This window comes from Hemicordylus capensis, chromosome 1 (assembly GCF_027244095.1).
Source record: "Hemicordylus capensis ecotype Gifberg chromosome 1, rHemCap1.1.pri, whole genome shotgun sequence".
Taxonomy (NCBI): domain Eukaryota; kingdom Metazoa; phylum Chordata; class Lepidosauria; order Squamata; family Cordylidae; genus Hemicordylus; species Hemicordylus capensis.
Genome location: NC_069657.1, coordinates 270,957,284 through 270,984,495, shown reverse-complemented (window position 1 = coordinate 270,984,495; position 27,212 = coordinate 270,957,284). Strand labels below are relative to the sequence as shown.

The 27,212-nt window shown below is 43.3% G+C and overlaps 1 long non-coding RNA gene across 1 annotated transcript; it reads left to right on the top strand.

Moving 5' to 3' along the window:
* Positions 1–516: 516 nt before the first annotated feature.
* LOC128339716 (uncharacterized) lies at positions 517–16,937 on the top strand. The gene is made up of 3 exons (XR_008313184.1): positions 517–1,015; positions 15,194–15,238; positions 16,558–16,937. It is a non-coding gene; the product is annotated as an uncharacterized LOC128339716 (long non-coding RNA).
* Positions 16,938–27,212: the final 10,275 nt, after the last annotated feature.

Sequence of the window (27,212 nt, the reverse complement as noted above, 5' to 3'; positions counted from 1 at the left end):
GTAGTCCATAAGACCCCGATCCATCGATATTTTGAGATAGAAGAACCCGCTGCGATGGGTCAGCTCTCCTCTTTTGAGCCTATTGCAGCTGATGGGAAAGGAGTGGGGGAGACAACTATGCCTGTTCGAAGAGGTTCTGCCTTTGAGAAGGGACTGCCGGAAACTTTTAGTAACCCTGAACCAAGGCCACTAGACAATGACAACATGTCTGTAGCAGAGAGTTCTGAACCAGTCGGCCCAAATTGCTCGGAATCAGCTACCAGTGATACATGTCCAATCCAGGAAAATGGAAAAGCCTTGTTGACTAGCTGACTATGAACATTCTTAATTTGTGAGGTGCTTACTTTAGGGGAAGTAAGTTGTAATGATTGAATAAGAAACACCACTCACCAATAGGTGGTGCTGTTCCATGCTTTACTATTTAGCAAGTTTCTATCTCTTGTCTTAGCTGTTTTGTTCTATTGTTGTTACTCTGAGAGCGTTTCCCTCCAAAGTCTGTGTGAATGGCATGAGGAATTGTAGGCCCGTAATAAAGCTCTCCTGTTAAATCAGTATTACAGATGCCACAGAAGGATGTCAAAGGCCTTGTGTGCACCATATACCCAATGCTACAGGGGCATAGCTGTAATTGAAAGGGCTGGGGGGAGACAAATGTCCCTGTGACCCTGAGGAAGGGGAACCCTCTGGCTTGCTCTCCCCTTCACACCTCACTGAAGAAGGCAGGGGGGGCAGGAGTCCACTTTCTGTTCCAGGCCCCACAGCAACTTTTCTAGCCCCCTTACTCCAGAAATATTCTTTAAGATAGTTTCATATGTTGTGAGGCCTCAGCATGTACAGTAGTTGGATATGCACTAGTTGCATGCACCTGGGTGGTGTTAAAAGAGCAGCCAGTGCAAAGGGCCAGAACAAAAAATGGAATGAGATCCCTTGTCACAGTTGAGCCATGGAAGCAGCTCACTAGCCAGGCCGCCTCAGCTATCTTAAAAATGTTCCCCACATGCAGACCTTCTTCAAGGTGAGGCTATCTTCTGTTTAGATAAAATGATTATAACTGCTTGCTTTTGAAACTGTAATATCCTCTATATCAGTTCTTCTGCAAGTACGTAATTAACCTGTCAGCCCACCCTGCAATAATAAGTGTGATAGGCAGGAAATATAGTAGGAAGGAACTTCCGCGTGATATGCTTTGAAAACTTTCTTTCTCCTTCAACTGGCTTTCTTTTTAATTAAGCCCTGGGCATTAGCAGATGGCAATGAATTGTCACATTACTGTTATCAATATGTTTTTATTCTGAAGGAATAATTAAGAAGCGCTCTTAAAGGTTAAAATAAGAGTGCCATTTTGTGATGTGTACTTAAAGAAATGCTACTGGTTTTGTGAAGGCCTACATTTTAAACATGAAGAAGAAAAAGGGTCCCGGGGGACATATGATATCCAAAAGGAAATTGCGTTGTCACAAGACAGAGGCGGGCATCCTAACTAACAAAATGTGCACATTAGTAGGGTCCGCAGGGGTGCAGCAGGAATCCTTGTGTGTCCCCGCAGACCCTAGAGTGCTAATACTTCGAATGCTCTGGATGCAATTTGTTAAAAGCCGAAACACATCACTGACTTTAAGCTACATGTTTCTGCTGTTACAGAGCATGGACAGTGTTCAGAAGTACTAGCTCTCTTGTGCAACAGCGTGAGTCCAAGTCACGAAAGGGCTCCTACTGCTTACCTGCAGACCCTATAAACACATGTGCTTCAGTCAGGATGTCAGCCACAGGATATCAAGGGAAGTGATGGGACACAAAATGGATGACACAGACCTTTACACAAGTTTCACAGTACTAAAACTCCATGCATGATGGAGTGAAGATATGTAAGGACATAAGAAGAGCCTAGATCAGGCCCAGGGCCCCTGCAAGATTAGGGAAAGGTTCTTGTGCATTGGGAAGGGAGAAGGACATGTATGCTCATAGTGTGCACACTTCATTATCACATGGGAATGAGCTGGCAGATGAAGTGTCATCCAGACTGCTTCCCAAACATGTGCAAGTGTGCCATATTGAAACTATTCACATGCGCATGAAAAACTGGGTTAAGGAAGCCCAGCTTGGTTTTGCACACATGTGTGTACCGCTGGGATCAGGCCCAATCCTGGTGGTGCCACAGTAGCAAACCTGCCTAAGTGCTACCCTCCAAAGCATTCTCCTAACCCTGTTTCCATGACCATCTGACAGCCCTGGCTGCTTGTATCCAGGGCTGGCCGACTGTGGGGCTACCAGTGGGCTTCAGGGAGGGGAGGGGGATCCCCATAATGCTCTGCACACTTGCACAGTGCATTATGGGAGCCCAGGGGTGTGTGTGGAGTGATGCAGGGCAGTGTGTCCAGTACCCCAACCCTCGGAGCTACGGGCAGTAGCAAGTAATCATCTGGGCAGGCTCAAGGGAAAGGAACAGATGGGGAGATAAGCTTTTTAAGGCTTCCTCCCCACTAGCCCTCTTGCCCTTTCTCACTGCTCATGAGCAAGGGTTTATAGTGCCTGAATAGGGTGTACATGTTGCCCATGAACGACAGCCAGGTATGTGGAATGGTGGGCAAGGAAATGCAAAATAGGATGATATAATGAAACTAGTAAGTTGAGTTCACCTCCCTTCAGTAATCTAAAGTCCAACATAAAATGTTTATGGACTGGAAAATCAAAAACACAAGAGACATAAGGATTTAATCTCCAATGCTATCAATAAGAACTGCAGCATTCTTTAATCTGGTAGATGAAACATGTGAATACCTTGAAAACATCATTCAAAAAAAGAATTTGAAACTATCCAAGATAATATTTTTCTATAGCCATTAGGGCTAGAAACATGCTTTATTGGGTGGAAAATGGTATTATATGCTGACCAAAATGAGGCTCTGGTTTAGCTCACAATTTTGGCATTTTGTCCCCACACCCAATAAAGAAAAGCAATGTAAATTGGTTTAAAATAGACCACAACAGCAAGTTGATCTGTCCTCTAGCCCATTTTATAGTACTAGCACCCACGTCCAGGAAGAGAATCAGAATAACAACAGCTTGCAGTAATTATTGTTGGGTGACTCCCACCTTGCTCCATAGACACACACACACATTGCTCTATGCAGCAGATAGCCATAAATCTGATCCCTTTTCCTCATGATCAATCATTTTACAGAGTCAGGAAAACTCCTGACAGCATCACGGCACTCATGCTATCAAGCCCTCCAAGCCCCTGAGGTGGATGAAATTGTCAGTGTTTAAAGAAGCTCCCATCCCAGTTTCCCTCATGCCACCCAGCTTCAAGAGACTGGTTTGGATAACCACTCTTTCACTGCAAGAATGCCTCAGAGTGCTCTTCAGTATAGGCCTGCTATTTCTCATCTGATTCATACTATACCTGCCTGTTGTGATCTGTGCTAAGTGAATTCCTAGTACAACCACCAGTCAAGAACAATTTGAAACAACCACCACCCACCACCACCAATGGTCAAACTAACAAAAACTTCCTACAAGGCTACCAAAAGGGGAATCTGTTATTCCCACACTTTTGGCCACAGGTAGTTGGGTGGGCTGCTGTTTTTCTCTACTGGGGCACTAGGTTGGTGGATCAGTCTAATGGCTGTGTTTGCTTTCCCCCTTTGGCATTTCCAAGATCTCCTGTGTTCCTCTTCCCCTGCCTCATGCTTTAGCCACCATGCGTGGGTGGGAAACCACTGCCCTGCTGTAGAGGAAGGATGATATTCTGTTTGCATGTTTACTTGTAATTGAATGACTCTGTGAACATTATGATATTGGATTGTAACTATAAACTCATAGCATTATTCTGCATTTCGTGTTTGAAAGCTAAACTGATATGGCCACCCATTTTTAAAAAGGGCCAGCAGGATATAAAACATATTAAGTGAGAAAAATATTGCACTTAGACAATCTTGGGGAGGCAGAGTGAAAGTAACTGAGTCAAACAATGGCCCTATTCAAAATTATGTTGCACATACATGCTGGTGTCTACACATAAGTACATGTTTTTGTGGGAATTACAGTAACTATAGCCTACTTAAGATGTTATAACTTCAGCTAGTTGTAGATGTGTATAGCAGGGTGAAGGGAGAGAAAGTCCCAACTCCACTGCGTCACTCACCCATGTGCTTCCCTGTTCACAGTTAGGAGTGTGCAAACCGGATCAAATCTGAACCGGTTAGAGACATTGAACTGGTTTGGTTTGAAGGTTTGACCTCGAACCAGACACACACACACAGAGTTCGGGGGATCAATGAACATTTTTGGAATTTTTTTAACTTACCCCCTCTGGGGGGCTTCTCCAAGATGGGGTGCAGGTCCATGGAGGTTCTCCCTCACCTCTCTGGTCTTCCTTTTCCTAAAAATCACCTGGTTTGGGCATCTTTGTTCATTTCTGAACCTATTCCCTGGCCCGGCGGCCATTTTGGAGGCCGCTGTGCCTGTGCACTGGGACTCTGCATGGCCGGATCATGACCCAGTTAAAAATAATATTTTTTTTGGCCATTTTAAAATTTCTTCTTCAAAAATTTATTTTAATGTTTTGTTTTATTTTAATGTTGAACCCCCCTGAACTGAACCAAACAGAGGAGGGGGTTCCAGAGGGGGCCAAAACCAAACTGGCCCAGTGCAGTTCGAGTTTGGTTTGAACTCAGACCAAACTGGGCCAAGTGGTTTGGTGCACACCCCTACTCACAGTTACAGTAGGGCCAGTCTGAACAGGGCAGAACCCCCCTCGTTATAACTGGCATTCCCATGATTGCGAGACATTGATCCAGTGATCACAGGGAGGACGTTTCACATTTGCAATTCCAAGAAAAGCGGAACTTCTACCTCAAATCTTTGGTATGAGTTGGCCAAAGTATAAAATTAAAACAAAGATGTACAAGAATCATACAAATGAGAGCAGTCATCTTAAAAGTCAGGTTCGGCTTTTATGTTTTAATCATTTCCCCATGGCAACCATTTTGCTCCCTTAAATCATCCGGGAAGGTACTGCTTCACTTACTGTGTCATTTGGAAGTTAGGTGGCATCTACAAGGGACAGTGCATTTCTTTTGAATGTTACCAGTTAGAGGAATCTATTTCCTTGGAGTTCCATATTACTTGCTGTTTGGTAACTTTCTGAAAGTGCATGATAGTGTTACCTTTTCAAAAAGTGCTTGGAGCACTATGAAATATAGTTTAATTTGGGTTGCCGGAAGACATTTTATGATGGTTTTATTGCTTTGTTTGAATGTATGGATTATTTTAATGAATCTGTAATCCTCCTGGGGCCTATGATATGGAGAATAGTGGGATGGGATAGGAATGACAAAAACAAATAAACGAATGAATGATTAACAAATAAAATACTATGCCTACAGTAGAAATTTAGGATACGACAATGCAATTTGATATACATATTTATGACATAATTCGATGTTAAGTTATATGCTAGCTTGATACTCCCACACATTTTTCTTAAAGTAGTGCAAGAAAGATATAAAACAAATGTCTTCCAATAGCTCAAACACTGTTCAATTTTCAGAAAAAATATTTCAGATAAAGGTTGAGAATTAAAATGAAAAAGAAATAATACAGTCCACTATTTATACTGAAATGATGCCTTTTGAACTGTATAATTTACTAGTTTGAGGAGTTAGTGATTAAAAAAAGAACTGCATGAACATGAGATCACATGAGGAGCAAACTATCGAGGGAAGCTCTTTTGTTTAACAGTATAATATTCACCTGAATAATTCTGCCAAATGACAAAATAATTTTACCACATATGCAGTACAGATGTGTATTGAAATGGTTATCAATAACTACCCATCATTTCTCTTACAAAAATGAAATCCACATTAAATTGTTGACATATTGTACAAGGGTATATCAATACTACCATAACATACATACATACATATATCAGTACTACCATAACAATATGGTACTACTTCCCCTTCCTCCTTCTGGAGGCCATCCAGTGGGGGTGGGGGTGTCGGTTGCTGGGTGAACGTCTTTGCCTTCTCTGAAAAACATGGCCTACAAAATGTTGCCTGAAACAATCTACGTCACCCTAATTCATGGTAGCGCCATCCCTGTTTGGAAATACTTCACCCTAAGCAAAATGGTAGGCATTTGCTGACATACTGTGCAAGGGTATGTCAGCCCTGTAACATCGTGTACATGCAAATGATGCTACACATGAGAAAGCCCATTGGAAATAATGTGGTTACTCATGTGTAACATCATTTGCACAACTCACATGTATGCAGCATTACTGGGCTGATATACCCTTGCACAATATGAGGAAGGAGCTGGGGGATTATTTTAATAGAGAAAAGGAGAAAGGGGAGCAAAGGGTGGGTACCATTTGGTGCTCTGCATCAGGCAACAAAATGCCGTGGGCTGGCACCTTTTCGAAAAACTTCATTGCTCATTTTCTTTACATTCTTCATGTAAATAAATTGTTTTTGCTACCATCTGTTGTGTCAGCACCATTTTGTTTTAGCATCTTCAGGGGATTAGCACTGGGACCACCTTTTAAAAGTATAATGATAAAAATTATCTAGATCCATTTCAAACCGGCTTTAGAGCAGACTATGGAGTTGAAACAGACTTGGTCAGCCTGATGGATGATCTTTACCAAGTAATTGATAGAGGGAGTGTGACACTGTTAGTTGTTTTGGATCTCTCTTTGACTTTCAGTATCATCAACTATGGTATTCTTCAGGATCATTTGAGGGATTTGAGAATAGGTGGTTCCAGCCTTGTAGCCAGGGGGTGGCATGGGTACGTGCCCCCCCAATTTATCTCCCCCCACCTGACCCAGTTGCAGTTCCCCCTGCAAGTTCTCTGTGACTCACGATCACAGCCATCAAGCAATTTCTCTTTTTTCAGTCAGGAGGACAGCGGCTGCAGAGAAAGAAAAGTTAAAAACCAGCCCTGTGTTCTCCTAGCAGCAGTAGCAGCCATCTCTGATTGGTCCTCGTCTTGTGCTCCTCCCCTGCTCAGGAACTGAATGCAGTTGCTGAGTGAGGAAGCATTATATGCTCATGTTCTCTTTTTATATCTAACTATTTAGATATTAAAAAGTGTGTTTATAAGGCAAAAGTGTGTTTGTGGACTCCTCAGAGACAGAAGGGGGACTGACATTTAATTGTGAAATGTGAGACTGCATATTTTAGTCATTGATTCAGAAAATTGCAATTTCTGTTGACTATTGCATTACTTCAATATTAGTGCCCCAGGCTGCAAATCTATATATACAATTCTGTAAGACAGACCCGTTGCTAATCCCATGTGTGGCAACTCTCACGAGAGTTCACAAGCGAGCTGCCAGGAGGAGGAGAGGAAAGTGATTCCTCCCACCCCTGCAAGACTTTGATGCTGGCTATGGGCCTACAGTGGTTCAGTTCCTACCTCTCAGGTGGATTCCAGATTCCTCAGGGCTCCATCCTGTCTCCAATAGGTGATCAGAAAATTTGGAGCAGGTTGTTATCAATATGCTGATGACACCCAAATCTATTTCTCCAAGACACCATTATCAGGAAATGGCATAGTCCCCCTAAATGCCTGCATACAGGCAGTAATGGGCTGGATGGGGGAAAATAAATTGAAGCTGAATCCAAACAAGAGGGAGGTATTCGTGGTGAGGGGTCATAATTCGAGGGACAAAATAGAACTTCCTAGCCTGGATGAGGTTGCACTCCCTCAAAAGAAACAAATAGGTAGTTTGGAAGAGTTTCTGGATCCAGGCCTCACCCTGGTTTCTCAGACTGAGGCTATGGCCAGGAGTGCTTTCTGTCATCTTTGGTTGATACAACAGCTGCATCCGTTCCTTTAAGATACTGATCTCAAAAATGTGGTGCACTCACTGGAAATTTCTGAGTGTGACTATTGCAATTCGCTTTATATGGGGATGCCATTCTATGTAGTTGTATGTGGCTTTTTAACATCTGCATGAAACCACAGGGTGAGATCATCAGGAAATTTTGAGATTTTTTGAGAGATGTCTGTCTGCAGCTGCCCTCAGCTTGCCTTTTCTGTAGCTGCTCCTGGGCTGTGGAATGCGCTCTCTCTGTATATCCAAATGGAAGGGTACACAGGTTTCCCAACCCCTGCAAGACCCACCCCAAAGTCTACTTTTTCTGGGTATGGGGCATATAATCTCTCCCATCCTCTGCATCCCCCACTAAAGAACTTGAAACCTGCTATGGACTTTGCAGTAGCTGGACCTTCCTGTTGTTCTAGTGCACTGCTGTGAGAGTGCTAGAACACCAGGGCGTGGGGGGATCAGTATTAGGTGGAGCTCTGGACCAGAAGTAGAGTGAAGGGTGTGGGAAGCAAGTATGCCCAGGCGTAGAATTGAGAGGGGTGGCAGGTGGAGTGGGCACTCCCCAAATTCACTCTCAGACAGCAAGCCACGCCTTTATCTCAGGGGCCTCTCCATATGGCTCCACAAAAATGCCAGAGTATCGCACACAGCCATTTCCCACATTTCCCTTAAGTGCAACTTTTAAAAAACGCGTATATTATGCATTAAGGGCCAATCGTCATGAAAAAGGCTGAATAATGCTGCTGGCTGTATGAACAGCACTTGTCGTTACTGTATTGAAGCTGCTGTAAATCCCCCCTCATCTGAACTTCCAGCAACTTTAATCATAGTGAAGCAGGAGCAAATCGCCATTTGGAAAACCTCCAAGTGAGCCTTTCCCCATCCCCCCAGTTATGAAAATGAATTGGGAGGTAACCACCAACAACAAAAACCCTGGAATAATGCACAAAATAATATGATCTTTCTGAGGGGATAGCAAAGTGAATGAGATATTGTAATAATGAACATGAATGGAAGAAGAATTTAAAAAACAAGTTGTTCTAATCAGCCTACCTTTCTTTCACTTTCTCTGCATCTGGACTAAATTTGGTGCAACTTGAATCCACAAGTTAGATCTCTTGTACTGCAAATGTTCATGTGTCCACCATCTTGGACTGGGGTGGATGTCATCATTACAAACTGCATCATTGAGGTGTCCCTGTGTGTCACTCACTACAGCTGTTCCAAATTTGGTTCAAATTTGACAGTCCTCAAGTTAGTGCAGTTGCACCTCAAAAGTTTATGTGTCCACCATCTTGAATCAGGGTGGATGACATCATAACAATCTACACCACTGAGGTGTCCCTGTCTATCACTACATCTGTACCTAATTTGGTTCAAATCAGTAAGATGGTCCACAAGTTAGCCCATTTGCGCCTCAAATCTTCACATGTCTGCTATCTTGGATTGGGGTAGATGACATCATCAGACATTTTAAAGGGAGCCAGCGTGGTGTAGTGGTTAGAGTGCTGGACTATGACTGAGGAGACAAGAGTTCAAATCCCCATTCAGCCATGAAACTAGCTGGGTGACTCTGGGCCAGTCACTCCTCTCTCAGCTTAACCTACTTCACAGGGTTGTTGTGAAAGAGAAACTCAAGTATGTAGTACACTGCTCTGGGCTCCTTGGAGGAAGAGCGGGATATAAATGTAAAAATCATCATCATCATCATCATCATCATCATCATCATACACCACACCATTAGGGCTTCCCTATGTGTCCCTACAACTGTTGCAAATTTGGTTCAATTCGGTTAAGCAGTTAAGTTAGCCCACTTGCACCTCAAAAGTTTTATGTGTCTGCCATCTTTAATTGGGGTGGATGGCATCATCACAAACTACGCCATTGAGGTGTCCTTATGTGTCCCTGCAATTGCAGCTATTTTGGTTCAAATCGCTTAAGCGGTTCACAAGTTAGCCCACTTGCGCCTCAAATGTTTACACATCTCCCATCTTGAATCAGTGCGGATGACATCATCACAAACTATACCACTGAGATGTCCCTGTGTGTCACTCACTGCAATTGTACCGAATTTGGTTTAAATTGGGTAAACAGTCCACAAATTAGCCCGCTTGTGCCTAAGATGTTCATGTGGCCTCCATTTTGAATTGGAGTGGATGACATCATCACACACCATGCCATTAGGGCATCCCTATGTGTCCCTTCAACTGTAACAAATTTGGTTCAAATTGGTTAGGCGGTTCAAGTTAGCCCAATTGCGCCTCAAAAGTTCATGTGTCTGCCATTTTGGATTGGGGTGGATGACATCATCACAAACTACACCGTTGAGGTGCCCCTGTGTGTCCCTACAACTGAACCCGATTTGGCTCATATTGGTCCAGGCGTAGAGAAGTGAATGTAGGGGACACACGGACGGACGGACACACAGACACACACACAGAGAATGCCGGGTGATCTCATAAGCCTACTGGAAAGTAGGCTAAAAATCAGCACATGTTGAGCATGGGATGTGCTGAGATACACCACTTAGTGCCTGTGAGCAGAGGGATCCTAATAATGGGGAGGCGTGATGATGAATAATTGTACAGCTGCTTAGGCAAGTCACTCTCCCGTTGACCCACTCTAATTGGGCTTCCCCTAACCTCACAGGAAATCTAGAGGCCTTGGAAAGGAATTGGGTGACTTCTTGTATTTCTGTATGAATACAAGGCCAGACCTAATAGTGCTGTTTCACCCTTTACTGCGGCCCACTCATTATCTCAACAAACATGAAGATTAGGGCCACAAGACATGGCTGCAAGGCAAGACATGGGTAGGACTAAAACCCCTCTCCAGCCTGGGCCACAAATGAGAACGAGCTCAACAATACCAGGTCCTAGTCCACCTTTGGGTTCTTGTTCAGGTCTGGTGGGACATCAGCATCACTGTTGCTTAGACAGAGAAGAGATGAAAAGAAATTTGCCCTCTAAGGGGCAGGAAGGGATCGTACCTTCTGTTACAGCCCAGATCCTGCCTTTCTCTATAGGTCTGTCTCCTATTAGCCAAAGACAGATCTTCCAATGTCTGGACCACTGGCTGGAAACAAGCGCAAGGAACATCCAATACTATTTAAGAAATGATTCCTTTTGATCACTGCCATTTTTAAAAATGAAGAAGGCTATTTAAATGACATTAAGCAGCAAACAGACAATTCAAAAAGCATTTTGATAACCACGTCCTCCCGCAGTAATGCCCCCACCCCCATCTTGAAACCTCCTGTAGTGCCAGAGAGTTGCACTTTTAAAAATCTTTATTTATTCATTAAATTTTGCAGTACAGTGACAGAAACATGGGCTGTGTTAAAGCACAACAGAAAAACAATCTTCGCACTGTTTCTTTTCTTTTGAAAGTATATCACTTTTTGTTCATTGTGAGCTATTCAAGTGCTTAATCTGTACAACAGATGTTGTTGAGAGTGTAACACAATGCCAACTGGAGCATTAATACCCTGTATAATTTCCATGTTCCACAAAAAAACACTGTAATTCTTGCTTCCAACAAATGTCATTGCTGTACTGTCTTTAAAAAACAACTTCTAGTAGAGTGGACCGTAGTGATTTATGAGACAGCCTGAGACTGGTATTCTCTGTTAAGAGTATTCGCATCTAGGACATTCACCTATTTTATTTATTTTGTCTTATTCTTAGTATCTCATTCTCAGTTGGGGGAACAAATAATATACTAGAGAAATACACAAGTTGTAATTTAATGATAGTATCGAGCCATTCAACATCAATAGGCTTGGTTTTCAACACTAGGCAATTTAATCGAACAAACCTGTGAACCAATTCCATGGCAGCAGTGTTGGTGTGAATAGAAAATATTGGTGTGTGTGGTTGTAGGAGGGTGCAGTATTCTATTCCCACTGACTAAAAGGGGCTGCAGTTCTTTATTTGAAATGGATTTGCATAATGCTTCCTACAATGCAATCCAAAGTGCAAAGGTCCAGAAAAGAAAGACTATTTATGCTCAATTAGCCTGCTTTTATGACAAAGGGGCAATTTTTGATTAACTCATTTTAAAGCTTTGTCAGATCATAGGATCATTTCAGATCCACAATTTCATATGTTTATATGCAAATGATAAACAATCCAACACAATTTAATGGAATAGCAGTTTATTTTATCCCCCCCGCTCACACACAACACACACACTTACCTTCCTAAGCTCTTTGCCAGCCAGCAATAACACATTCTGATTTGTGTCTATATTTGCAATATCTAACCAAAAGGGGGCAGCACTCCATCTGGCAATTCTGGGTTGCACCAGATGCATTAATGACATTGCCCTCTGTAATTCCCTTTCCTCCAAAGCATGTGCAAGAAACATTAATTACAAATGAGGAAGTCAGCCATTTTGCATAGAAAAGCAAAGTTGCCTGAGCTTACTAAACTCCCATAGGAGGAGAGATTAGCTAGAATCTTTTGAAATTTGATCTTACAAAACACTGAACATCTCCTAAAAGCAGATTAGTGCTCAGTAATTTTCATTTGCACACAGAAAGCATACACCTACTCACCCCTCTAAAGGTGGTTTAACTTTAAGACATAACTAAGACTTAAGTGCTGCAAAAGCTTTTTCACTTTGGGTGGCAATTGTTACTCGTCCCTGCTTGAGTGATTTATAGAGTGGACTGCTTTTTCTTTCACAATTAGTTGGCCTTTGCATTAACTTCCTGGTTAGAATAATCTACGCTGTAAGCAAGACTATCATGATGTTGTGGCTTGCCCTCCCCAAAAGGAAAGGGATTTAGTTAGCACTCAGTTCTTCTTTCTCCTTATAGGCTTGCTTCTCTTGACTTTCTCCTTGAGAGGTTGATTATTTGCTGTGTTCATAGATCTGCTCTGGAGTGCTTGTACTCTGGAGCACTATATGGCCCCAACTATACTTTTGGGTTGCCATGGGGAATCAGCTTGACTGTGGGCGAGCAGTCTATTACAGTTTGAGAAAAGCATTGATCTGGAAATGATAAGGAAGCGTATATGCAATTTAAAGTTTTATTTGGGGCGGGAAGAGGGTACAGAAAATGAATAAGCTATTCTCACAATCACTGGAAAGCAGGCTAAGGGAGCTTAATCCACTTTCCAGGGATTGTGGGAACCACCAGGCTCACAGGCGAGCCCGGGGCTCCCAAGGTGGCTAGCCCGCCTAAAACACCCTCCCCTAAGACGAGGTTAACGGAGTGAGTGCTCCATTAACCTAATCTTTCTGCTTGTGTGTTGCCACGGTGACACACAAGTAGATCCCCGACCGGGAGGCTACAAGCAGCCTTCCAGGCTCAGGAGTCTCTCCAGAATGCCGTGGGACATCCTGGAACTTCCGGGGGCTGCGCTGCCCCCGATCCCCGCTGCCCCTGCCAGCTCTGTGACAGAGCCGGTAGTTGTGTGGGTGGCCAATCTGGCCGTTCAGCCACGAGTGGCTGCTTAGCCCCAAAGCTCTTCTCACTGATCGTGAGAAGAGCTTCGAAAAGTGGTTAGGTGGTTAGCTTAACTAACAGCATTAATAAGAATCTCACGAAGAGGTATTTTAGCTTAAGGTCCAAAATGTAGATAAATCAGGTTAGGGCTTGTTGTAGAATGGGCTAAAAATGCAGAAAGTGGAGAGGAAAGAGAAGGGGGTGAGAAGATTTGGAGGGGCAGGAGGTTAATATTACCAATCCTGGTCTGTCAGTGAATCAGGTGCACTTGTAGATGGGCAGCCAAGCAGGTCTCCTCGCAGGTGGAAAGCAGCAGAAAAGTAGGAAGAAGAAAGGGCAAGTGGCATAGAGCTTCCACTCACATGCTTGAGAACCAGGATGGTAAAGGTCTGTATGGATTCCAGTTTCAATTCTGACCCCAAGGCCATGTGGCTTGGCCAGGAGTACTTGTACTCCAAAACATGCCTGGAGGCAATGCCTAAGTCATGTTCCCTCCCTGGAGGGGCCAAAACTCAGGTAGGACAATGAGGTTCATGGTTGCAGGAGTTGGTCAACCTGGGTATAAACTCAGGGAACAAAAGGCTGGAAATGGCTTGAGTGAAGGATATGTGCAGGTTTGAATGGGTGGCCCTAAACTGATTTGAGAACTGGGATGTTCTTCCAGGTGGAGAGATAAGGTTTTCTTAACTCTTAACGACTTTGCTCCTTAGTCCTCAGCAGCTCATTAGATTGTTGACAGTGGGGTGGGGATAAAAGATACTATGGACTTCTTAAATTATATTGATAAATTATCATTACCCTTTACTTCTATTTTTTTAGTAACTATAAATGTTGTTGCCCTTTCCACTAGATTTCCACTCAAATCTAGCAGCAGCCAACACCTGTCCTACACAAACCCCAAAAGAAAAGAAAGCAGCCCATGGCTGGAAAAAGATAACTTACAGTGACCAGCCAGCCAGTGGAGAAATGAATCAGCCAATCTGTGGACTGGGACATAGAGAACTTCCTGCTTCCTCTTGTGGATGCTACAACTTCCTCCCTCGCTCTGCTACTGGAGGGAATAGCTTGCTAATCAAGGCTATTCCCTCATCTCGTTGCTTTGGGCATCTTGCATCATCACTTCCCTGGGTGTCCTGCATCACCACCTCCCTGGATTAGACACAAAAAGGCATTAGAAACATGTGTGCACTAGGGGTGTGCACGGAACCGGCTGGCCCGGTTTGTTTCAAGTCTGAACCATACCTGAACCAGACTGGGCCTATTCGATCTGGTACCCCCTTGAACCCCCCGCCCATTCAGTTTGGTTTGGGGGTTTTTGTGGACCTTTTACTTTTAAAAAAATTCTTTAATTTTTTTTAACTTATCCCCTCTAGGGGGCTTCTTCAGGGTGGTGGGGCATCCACAGAGGTTTCCCCTCCCCCCAGTGGGCTTCCTTCTCTCATAAACAGCCCCTTCAGACATTTTCCCAGCATGGTGGCCATTTTAGAGGCCCCTGTGCCTTGGCAATGGTGATAACCCAGGCCACAGAGAGGCCCATTGCACAGGCGTGGCAGCCACCAAAAGGGCCATTGCACCAGGGGAAAGGCCTGAATGGACCAAAGAACACTCGAATGGGGTTGCTTTTGAGAGAAGGAAGGCAAGTGGGGGGAGGGGGAACCTCCACAGACCCCTCCTCCCACTGCCTCGGAGAAGCCCCCCCCGAGGAGGTAAATGTGTGTGTGTGTATCTATCTATCTATTGGTGTGTGTGTGTGTGTGTGTGTGTGTGCAACCCCCCAAATGTGCTGGAGGGAGGTTTGGTCTGGGGTTGAGCCTTCAAACCTAATCGGTTCAACTTCGAACCAATTCAGTTCCGAACCTTCTCACACATTTATAGTGTCTCTTTTGCCCTTTTAGGTCTAATCCGGGGAGGCAGTGATGCAGGATGCCCAAAGCAAAGAGGTAAGGGAACAGGTTTGATTAGCAAGCTATTCCCTCCAGTAGCAGATTGCGGGAGGAAGCTGCCCACAGAGTTTTCTTTTTCTTTTCTGTCCTTTATTTGGTGTGTGGTGGGGTGTGGCACAGCCCACCCTGCCCTTACTGACTGACCACCGCTGCATGAAAGTGGGCAGCCATTTAAGACATGTTTGAGGGGACAAATAACTTTTTGAAAGTTTTGGGCACTTCTTTGCTTACCATTGGTGACCCCATTTTGATGATCGATGATTCTTAAAAACCTTTCTTTCCATTTTAAAATAGTTTTTACTGCCATCCTCTTGGTTACTATCAGCAGACTGCCAATACTTTTCTTACCCATAATGACCCAAATGAAGCATCACTGCAATCTGGAAAAACATGGCAACTGCCAGCCAGCAGCTTCTAAGAAAGGTTCTGCTATGGCAGTGAAAATTTCATTTAAAAGAGAAAAAAAGATTAAAAAGAACTGCCAGTCACTGTCACTGCATAATCAGTGGTATGTGAAGAAGCCCCTGAACCTTTCAAAAAGCTTGCCCCCAAATTGTCCCCAATTCCCCCCTAATGGATAATTGTGCCCCCTCCCCAGTTTTAAATGAAAATTCGCATTGGGCTCAACTGTTTGCTTTCCTAATATAGTGCTGAAAACAGAATGTATGCAAAAGAAGCAGGAAGCTTGCATCAAAAATAACTTTTAAAATCTAAAAGAAATTGCTTCCTAATGAACTCAGGGGGAAATATGCCCTGCCTTGAATAGGAAACTTGGCTATGGCTCTTGCTACTGCTTGGCAACAATTAATGGAGGCAATTGTGTGAAAATAGGACTCTCCCGCTCCAAGGAGTTCTCTTCCCCCCTTGCTGCTTATTAATCAATTGAAGTGAGAATGTTGTTTATGACATCGCCTCTGATTGAAGATGTCAGGGCTGTCACAAACAAGATGTGAAGATGTCTAGTGGAGGAACAGAACTTTCATGCAAATAGCCGCACATCATAAAAACAGAAAGGCAAAGTGTTGGTACAAAATAAGCAGAACTGTCTTTAAAAAAGAGCACTCTGAATTTATTTTTGCAGGCTCAGCAGCTCTTTTGACTGCTTATTATTGTTTTTGGGAAAGGAGCCAAGTCGAAGACATATTCTGAAGGGGGTGTCTTAATCCTTTCCTGCCCTTTCTGAAGCAGCCATTTTAGCACCATCTCTGGACTACCCAGGAGGCAGTGTCAAAAACATGGTGTGTAATAGCTCAGCATTCTGTTTCAGTGAATTCTAAACATCTGCTCCAATTTTTTTTTCTTTTGGAGGGTTACAGAGAACCAAATGAATGGAAGCTGTTTGATCTCATTTATATCTCATTCCAAGGAAGGCTACAGCAAAAGTTCATTAGAATCAAGGTGCTGTCCATGACTGCTGAAGAAGAGTAGGCAGCAAGAAGGAGGGCCGACCTTGTGGATGGTAGGGTGGAGAAGAAGTAAGGTCATATGAGAGTCCTACTTTGCAGAACCTTTTGCAAATTGTGTGTGCTGGAGGAGCGAGACAAGAAGAGGGCAACCAGGCTCTCCCAACACGCCACATCCCAGAGTGCTCTCTGAGGGAAATGATATCCACAGGCAGCCAGACTTTGCTGAAAATGGCACAACTTGTCTAGGCCTGGACATTCTTGTACAGAGCAATTCTTGTACATGCGTAAACATTTGAAACCATTTGGTCTGTGCTGGATTGTGGGCTGCATTTGTATCTAGGCCAGGCGTGGCCTACACGACACATTACATACACCTCCACACTGTACTGATGGGTGTCAGCCTGCCAGAATTATTATTAATAAAGAATAATTCTGGGTGGGTGGGTGGTGGGTCGCAAGTGGTGCAGGCATGATTCAGGCCTCCCTGGCTATTCAGAGATTGTGAGCTCTGCTGCATCTCTTAAAGAACTTTTATTATTTCTTGTTTACACAGTCAGACAGGTGTTATTGACTGGTTTGTTTTATCCAGTTATTAATTCGATTTCTATACCGCCCTTCCAAAAATGGCTCAGGGTGGTTTACACAGAAAAATAATAAATGAATAAGATGGATCCCTGTCCCCAAAGGGCTCACAATCTAAAAGAAACATAAGATAGACACCAGCAACAGTGACTGGAGGTACTGTGCTGGGGGTGGATAGGGCCAGTTACTCTCTCCCTGCTAAATAAAGAGAATCACCACATTAAAAGGTGCCTCTTTGCCAAGTTAGCAGGGGTTGTCATGACTGGCACTGGAGGAAAGGTCTCTTATTTTTGCTGTGTGTGTGCATGTGTTTAGGCACTTTAGCAGGCAACAAGATCTGAAAAACTGCACTCTGTGATTTCCTTTCTTATCCTTCTCTTAGACTAGTCCTTAATGACCTGATTTCTAAGCCAGGTCCCAGGGGTAAGTCTCATTCCTCACAGGCATTTCTCAACAGATTTGCCAGAGAGGAAAGGAAAGGTTAAAAATGAGTTGATTATGTAAATCTTTCTTAATCTCAGCACTCGCTAGTGCTCCAAACAAGCAGTGAGATAGAGAGATTCCTATCGGCAATAGTTTAAACATCCATTTCTAGCTTTTACTATATTTTATGAGATAGCAGGCCTTAATCTTTTCACTGCCAATGGCCAGAAGTATTTCAGCAGGGGAAATATTCTGAAGAGGTTGCAGTTTCTGTAATAACAGCAGAACAGTACTGGTGACTAGAAAACTTGTTAAATATAAGTAATAAATGAATAAGAAGGCAAAATAAAGGTGAAGCAATCCAAGTGGTAAGTTATATGCAATAGGTATTGTCTACTTCTCAAAAATAACTGATGACAGATACAATGATCCTTTCTCATGAGCAGTGAGAAAGGGCAAGAGGGTTAGCGGGGAGGAAGCCCTAAAGAGCTTACCGCCCCACAGACGAGCGAAGGTGTCCTCTTCGGCGGGCAGATCACGTGCCCAGATGACTACTGGCTCCTGCTGCTGGTAGCTCGGGGAGGGGGTTGTAGGATGTATCGCCTCACATCACCACACACCCCAGAGCTCCAATAATGCAGTGTGTAAGTGCATGGTGCATTATGGGGATTCTCCCTCCCTTCCGAGATCTCCTCAGTCTGCCAGACATGGCTGCAAGCGGCCACAGCTGGCAGACGATCACAAAAATGGAGTTAGGAGAGCGCTCGTTCTCCTAACCACATTTTGGAGGGTGGCTGCCTAGACAGGTTTGCATATGCACAGACATAATCAGGCTGAGCTTCCTTAGCTCAATTTTGCACCTGTTTTCTCTCGCTATAATGCTTGACGTGTGTGTATATATGTATGTGTGTGCTTATATATGGGGGGTGGTTAAAAGGATTTCATATATTGTATGTTATCACTGCAATCTAAATTTTAAATTAGAGCTTAATTCCTGGGACTATCTGCATGCAAAACCTTATTTTTATTTATTTACTTTTATATCCCACTCTTCCGCCAAGGAGCCCAGAGCAGTGTACTACATACTTAAGTTTCTCCTCACAACAACCCTGTGAAGTAGCTTAGGCTGAGAGAGAAGTGACTGGCCCAGAGTCACCCAGCTAGTTTCATGGCTGAATGGGGATTTGAACTCTGGTCTCCCCGGTCCTAGTCCCGTACTCTAACCACTACACCACGCTGGCTCATTGTGACGTGCTTTTCTACTGGGCTATGACCTCTCCTCTCCCAAAAAAGTGTCTGTATGCATGTGTGGGCGCTTGTGCACATGAATGCACTGTGAATTCTCTGCAGAATAACACTACCTCTTTCCATATAATCCCTACGGTTTCCTGGGAAGAATAAATAATCTTTAAACAACTTTATGTTAGTAATATAATACAGGTCCACCCCTCAGAGTACATTGTAAAACTCCTTGAATGAGAAATTGCATCTATTTTCATGTTTTTCCGTTGGCTGAACTGACTCATACCATATGTTCAATGAACCAACTATTGGAGAGAATCGGGTTTTTGCCTGGACATGACAGTAAACTGATTACGATCTTGAGTAACTGAAAGCTAGTAGACAATTAGATCGAAAATATCCATGTACCATATGGGCACATGGAAGTTTTATAATTTTACTCTGTAAATATTCTTTGCTTTTCTTGATAAGAGCGCTTTACATAATAAATTTAGAGAATGCCCTTGGCTGTAATAAATAAAATATGGAAGGTTAAATGAGAAAAGGCAATAGCTCCAGTAGTAGATTATGTTCGTGTATCTAAAAGGAATACAGCACTAATGTGATTTCAAGAATATTACATGCAAAGGGCAGCACATCAAGAAGCAGATAGTACAGAATATTCTCAAGAAAATATCTTCAAGAAGTTAGTAGGGCCTGAAGAAGTAAAGGGCTATATCTAAAAGGTAGATTTACATAAGGTCAGAAAATGAGAGTTCATTAAAAACTATTTGTGTATATAATATTTTCTACTAGCAAATTGGTATATCGGAGGGGTACAGGAGTGAATATGCTTTCATTTTAGGAAGAGATCTGATTTGCAACCATGTTAAGCTCTATTGTTAATGAGGTGGCCTCCTCACATGACAGATTTTGAGTGCCAAAGGATGTCAACGTTTAAGTTGCACTGTTGTTGTGAATCATGAGAAGCATTCTGCAGATTTTCCTCCTCAGATGCACAAATATTTTCTTCTCTCCCAAAGATAAGACCATAAGAACAGCCCTGCTGGATCAGGCCCAAGGCCCATCTAGACTAGCATCCTGTTTCACACAGTGGTCCACCAGATGCTGCTGAAAGCCTACAGGCAGGAGTTGACCTCTATCCTGCTGTTACTCTCCTGCAACTGGTATTCAGAGGCATCCTGACCATGATGCTGGAGGTGGCCTATAGCCCTCCGACTAGTAGCCGTTGATAGACCTCTCCTCCATGAAGTTAACCAAACCCCTCTCCAAGGCATCCAGGTTGTTGGCTGTCACTACATCTTGTGGCTGAGAATTCCACAGGTTTTATGTGTTGTGTGAAAATGTACTTCCTTTTCTTGATGCTAAATTTCCTGGCAATCAATTTCATGGGATGACCCCTGGTTCTAGTGTTATGTGAGAGGGAGAAGAATGTCTCTCTATCCACTTTCTCCACACCATGCATGATTTTATAGACCTCAATTATGTGTCCCCGCAGTCGTCTTTTTTCTAAACAAAAAAGCCCCAGGTATTGTAGCCTTGCCTCATAAGGAAGATGCTCTAGGCCCCTGATCACCTTGGTTGCCCTCTTCTGCACCTTTTCCAATTCTACAATGTCCTTCTTTAGATGTGGTGACCAGAATTGTACGCAGTACTCCAGGTGTGGCTGCACCATATTTTGTATAAGGGCATTATAACAGTAGAAGTTTTATTTTCAATCCCCTTCCTAATGACCCCTAGCATGGCACCTTTTTCATAGCTGCCGCACATTGAGTCGACACTTTCAACAAGCTGTCCACCACAAACCCAAGATCTCTCCCCTGGTCAGTCAAGACAGCTCAGATCCCATCAACATATACATGAAGTTGGAGTTTTTTGCTTCAGTATGCATCCAGTTTGGAGAGATCCTTTTGGAGCTCCTCACAACTGTTTTGGATTTTACTACCCTAAATAGTTTGTTGTCATCTGCAAATTTGGCCACCTCACTTCTTAAAGATTTCTCACATTCCCTGGTGTACTTCTAGACAGGCCTACAGTAATATACTCTGGTTGACCTGCTTAGGCTGCATTGGTGGACGGAATCCAGTTAGTGGTGTCCTTTAAAACGAATTCAGCTTTGTAATTTGCACATCATTGGCTTTTCTTCATTATTTATTTATATGTTTATATCAGAATATGAAAAATAAGGCAGACATGCAGTCTGAATGCAGCAAGTAATGCCTCGGTATCATACTAGATTTCTCATATTCTCATAGTACTTCCAGTGACTGTTGTTGGTGTCTATCTTATGTTTCTTTTAGATTGTGAGCCCTTTGGGGACAGGGATCCATCTTATTTATTTATTATTTCTCTATGTAAACCGCCCTGAGCCATTTTTGGAAGGGCGGTATAGAAATCGAATTATTATTATTTCTTGTTTACACAGTCAGACAGGTGTTATTGACTGGTTTGTTTTATACAGACATCGAGTCCTTCCCAAGGACCTGGGATGGCTGAATTTTATTGTCAATTGTTATAGATATCGTCGCAGAATATAGGCTGTTCCCAGTAAAGCTGCTTTTTGTAATTGGCTGATGGTGATTTCTGTGGCCCCTATGGTGTTGAGATGCTCTTCAAGGTCTTTTGGATCTGCACCCAGGGCGCCAATTACCACTGGGATTATTTTGGTCTTTTTCTGCCACAGCCTTTCAATTTCAGTTTGTAGATCGTTGGATTTGGTGATTTTTTCTATTTCTTTTTCTTCTATTCTGCTATCCCCTGGTATTGCTATGTCGATTATTTTAACTTGTTTTTCTTTCTTCTCGACTACAGTTATATCTGGTGTATTGTGTGGCAGATGTTTGTCTGTTTGTAGTCGGAAGTCCCATAATATTTTTACATCTTCATTTTCTACAGTTTTTTCAATTTTATGATCACACCAATGTTTGGCTACAGGTAGCTTGTATTTTTTGCAGATGTTCCAGTGTATCATCCCTGCTACTTTGTCATGCCTTTCTTTGTAGTCAGTCTGTGCAATCTTTTTACAACAGCTGATTAGGTGGTCCACAGTTTCATGTGCTTCTTTACAAAGGCGGCACTTGCTGTTTGTGGTGGATTTTTCGACTTTTGCTCTTATTGCATTTGTTCTGAGTGCCTGTTCTTGTGCAGCCAGTATTAAACCCTCTGTTTCTTTCTTCAAGTTGCCATTCTTAAGCCATTGCCAGGTCTTGGTGATGTCTGATTTTCCACTTATATTGTGCAAATATTGACCATGCAGTGTCTTATTTCTCCATTTTTCTGCTCGGTTCTTGACTTGTTCTTTCTTGTAGGCCTGCTTTGTTTCATTGGTGTTGAATAGTTTCTCGTTATTGACCATTTGAAGTGCATCTTCTTCACTGTTCTTTATATATTCTTCAAGGCCTCTTTTCACCTCCTCTACTGTTTGATGGACTTGCAGCATTCCTCTTCCACCTGAGCTGCGAGGGAGGTATAGCCTATCGACATCACTGTGGGGGTGCAGAGCATGATTGATGGTCATGATTTTCCTGGTCTTACAATCGAGCGTCTCTAGCTCTGCCTGGGTCCAGTCTATTATTCCTGTAGTGTATCTGATAACAGGTGTAGCCCAGGTGTTTATGGCTTGTATGGTGTTCCCGCCATTGAGTTTGGACTTGAGGATTTTTCTAACTCTCCTGATGTATTCACTTCCAATTTTTCTTTTAACTTCAGTGTGTGCGATGTTATCAGCCTGGAGAATGCCCAAGTATTTGTAACGTTCTTTCTCTTCCAGGTTCTTGATCTTGCTTCCATTGGGCAGTTCTATTCCTTCTGTTTTTGTTATTTTCCCTCTGTTCATTATTAGGGGTGTGCAATTTGGATTTTTGGTGATTTGGTTCGGGACCCGAACTGAATCACCCCTGTTCTGTTTTGTGCCCGAATATGGGCCACCCGAATCACCCTTGATTCGGTTCGGATTCAGATTTAACCCGAATCCGGATCTGAATCGATTGGGGGGGGAAGGGCCCAGGGGCAAAATTTTGGGGTGGGGTGGTAGTGCCCAATGGGTGGAAGCTACCACCCCAATTTCAGGGGGATTGGGCAAAGGGCTGATTTTTGGGGAATATTTGAAGTTTTAGTGACTTTGGGGCAGTTCGGGGGCATAGCATGGGATCTGGGCAAAAAGAGTTAGGTGGGGTGGTAGTGCCTAATGGGTGCAGACTACCACCCCAATTTCAGGGGGATTGGGCAAAGGGGTGATTTTTGGAGAATTCACACCTCAGAAGTTTTTCTGAAGGGATGTTATTCCCTTATTTTCTGAGGTGTGAATTCTCATTCAATGATAGCAAATGAGATTTTTTTCAATTAAAGAACTCCCATGACCCCACTTTCACTTTTCCACACTTGCATTTACTATGAATATTGAATGAATCAATCTACCACACTGCACTTTATGAAGAAAAACCTCAGAAAATAAAAAAAATCCAGCCCTCTGGCCAATCACTCTGAAATTGGGGATGGGTGGTAGCCTCCACCCATTAGGCACTATCTACCAGCCCACCCCACTCTTTTGGGGCAGATCCACTTTCTGCCCCCAATCTGCCCCAAAGACATCAAAACTTCAGAAATTCCCCAAAAATCACTCCTTTGCCCAATCCCCCCCGAAATTGGGGTGGTAGCCTGCACCCATTAGGCACTACCACCCCACCCCAATCTTTTCCCCCAGATCACATTCTATGCCCCCGAACTGCCCCAAAGTCACTAAAACTTCAAAAAATCCCCCAGAATCAGCCATGAGCCGAATCACCCGAATTTTTTGGCCCCGAAATTCGGGTGATTCGGCTCGGCCCCAAAAAATATCAGGGGACATCGGGGGTGATTCAGTTCGGCCCCGAATCACCCGAAATTACTCATTACGGACACAGATCGATCTGTGCCCAAAATTTTTTGCACATCCCTATTCATTATTAATGCAGCACACTTGTCTAGTCCAAACTCCATTGCTATATCGCTACTGAATATACGGACAGTGTTTAGCAGTGATTCGATTTCTGACTGGGACTTTCCATACAACTTCAGATCGTCCATGTACAGCAGATGGTTGATTTGACTGGATGTTTTAGATGTTTGGTATCCGAGGCCTGTTTTGTTTAGTATTTGTGAAAGTGGGGTCATGGCAATTACAAACAACAGAGGGGATAGTGAGTCCCCTTGGAAAATGCCTCTTCTAATGCTAACCTGTCCAAGTGCCTCGCCATTGATTGTTAACTGTGTACTCCACATGCTCATTGCTTTTTAAAAATAAATATCTGAATATTTTTGCTGACACCAGTTGTTTCTAGACATATTAGTATCCATGTGTGAGGCAATGAATCGAAGGCTTTCTTGTAGTCAATCCATGCAACACTTAGATTGTTTTTTCTTCTCTTGCAGTTTTCTAAAATCATTTTGTCAATCAGCAGCTGGTCTTTTGTGCCTCTGGTGTTTGGGTAATTTCCTTTCTGTTCAACTGGAAGCTGTTTGTTAGTTAAAAAGTGTTGCATCACTTCATCTGCTATTATTCCAGTTAATAATTTGAACATGGTTGGCAGGCAGGTTATCGGTCTATATTTACTTGGAACTGCACCTTTTGCATTGTTCAATATCACCTCCTTGCAAAATGTGATTGAACTCTTTTGATAGTTGTTTATGAAGGCTTGTTAGGTGTTTAAGCCAAAAGCCATGCAGTTCATCGTCACCTGGAGCAGTCCAATTTTTAATTTTCTTTGCTGTTTCACTTATTAATTCTGGTGTTATTATTAGATCTTGCATTTGTTGGTTACATTTTTGACCTCTTTCATCCAGCCTGCTTTTTTATGATAATCTATTGGATTGTCCCATAATCTCCCCAGAATTGCACTGTTTATTCTTTATTTGGTGTTTCTATGTTACTTGCAGTTTCTCCTTCTATGCTTTGGTAGAAATGTCTCTGATTCGACTGGAATTGGAGATTCTGCCTGTGTTGTGTAGTTCTGGCTTCATATCTGCTAACCTTCTTTGACACTGCTGTTATTTGCTGCTTTATTATTTCCAGGACTTCTCTAATTTTCCTTCAATCTAGGTGGTATTTTTGGATCAGATACTGTTTGGTGTTTTCATTCCTCAGCTTCTTGTCTTTCATATCTTTCAATTTACTAGCATCTGTTCTAAGCCTGGAGATTTTATTTTCTAATCTAATCTTCCATTTAGGTGATGTACTACTTTCTTTTTTGACAGGTCCATTGATCTTATATCCGAGCTCTTGTGTTGTTATTGTTGCTGCACTGTACATGAGTTGGTTTGTTTCTTGCAACTTATTGCTTATTATTTCTGCAAGTGCAGCATTGACATCTTTTAATACCTGAGCAAGTTGTTTTTTGGCAACTCTTTTTAGAGCTGGAAGCCGAATCCTGGTGGTTGTTTGGTTCATGTGCTCAGTTATTTTTTGCTTTAGTTCTTGTTGCTTTTCTGTTAAACGGCATTTGGGTTTTTGAGGTGAAGGCAAAGGGGAGGTTGCCTGGTTTTGATTTTGAAACAGTTCAGCAACAGTGGCATCCTCTATTTCCAACACCTCCTCCACCTGCGCCTGAGCAACTGCTTCAGTTGGTGGTAATTCTTCTTCCATGTCTTGAGCCTGTGTTGCTCTTTGCAGTTCTTCCAGCTCAATTGCTGTGAAAACTTTATTTCTTATTTAGAATCTTCTCTGGTCTGCTAGCCTTTGTTCTGTTATTTCTATATCTGGATGCTTCTCTTTCCAAATTTGGTACATTCTTTTTAAATAACTTCTTCTAGTTGGACGAGACTTGTAATAGCAGATCATTATTTCCTTGTTGGCATTTTTCGTATATTTTTTTCGGTTAAGCAACGTTTCTTCCTTTAACCTTGCAGTCTCCAGCCCTGGTTGCTCAACTGAAGATCCTGAGTCCTGTAGCCCACTTGCCACCAGATGTCCAGGGACTCCAGCACCTGGCGCGGTCCTTGTTGACCCGGGCGACGACCGATCCGGTATAGATTTATTAAAGTTACGTCTCACCATATTGTTGATGGGAGAGGCACTCTTTGTCTGGCTCCTCTGGTGAGACCTGTCCAGTATGGTTGGACCTCTGGCATAGCTCTCACCTTCCTCAGAGCACGCAAGCCCCACAACCACGCCAAAGTAGTGCCTCACTGGGGGTAGTGCCTCACTGGAGTAGTGCCCCACTTCTTCTTCTTCTTCTTCTTCTTCTTCTTCTTCTTCTTCTTCTTCTTCTTCTTCTTCATCATCATTATTATTATTATTATTATTATATTCAATTTGCAATTTTTACATGCAACCTCCCACATATCCTTTGAACTAAACTATTTCTGGTCTGAAAGTCCCTCCTTTTTTGCTGATGAAATTGTTGAAAATCCAGAAAAGATTCCCCTTTACAATAACTGAGGGGTTTGAAAAAGTGTGTGCAGTGGTGGGAGGTTACCTTTTGGGTCGTGGTGGTGCAGTTGCTCTGCAGTGGTGGTGGGCTGGCAGCGGCTCCCCTAGGCCCTGCCGGTGCTCCCCTCATGAGCCTGAGTCTCCACGCAAGCACAGAGGCCATTTGACCTCTGCACATGCACAGAGTCCATTTGCATCACCAAATTTGCATAGTGACACAAATGGCAGCCGTGCATGTGTGGTGGTCACTCTGTGCTTGTGCAGAAGCCAAAATCGGGACCCTGATGGCCTGGGTAGATGAAGGGAGCACCGCCAGGGCCTCCTGGCCTGCATCTGCTACACAAGAACTGGTGGTGCATAAGGTAATCTCCTGCCCACAACCCGCGCATGATTTTTCGTCTCCGCAATACTTGTAATGGGAAATCTTTACTGGATTCCCCTTTACAAGCATCCAAACCAGGTTGAACCAGTTCTACCCAGTTCAACTGCTCGGACCAGACGACCACCACGGTGGTTGTAAAATGGCCTCTGCACATGCTTGGAGGTCATTGTAATTTTTTAAAAAAACATTTATATGCTGCCCCTCCAAAAATGGTTCAGGGCAGTTAATAGCCTCTGCACTTACGTGGAGGTCCGAACTGGGTACCTGCTGGCCTGGGATGATGGCGGGGTGGGGTGGGGGGACATCGGCCAGGCCTAGGGGAACCTCTGCTGGCCTGCTGCTTCTGCAGAGGAGCCGCACGCTGTAGTGGTACGTAAAGTAACCTCCCGTCTGCCCTTTTTCACTCCCCCCCCCGATGCTTGTAAAAGGAATTCTGGTAAGGATTTACAAGCATCCCTTTACAAGCATCCAAACCAGGCCAAACCAGTTCAATCTGAACTGGGTCCAGTTCGTCTTGAACTCAGACCATCC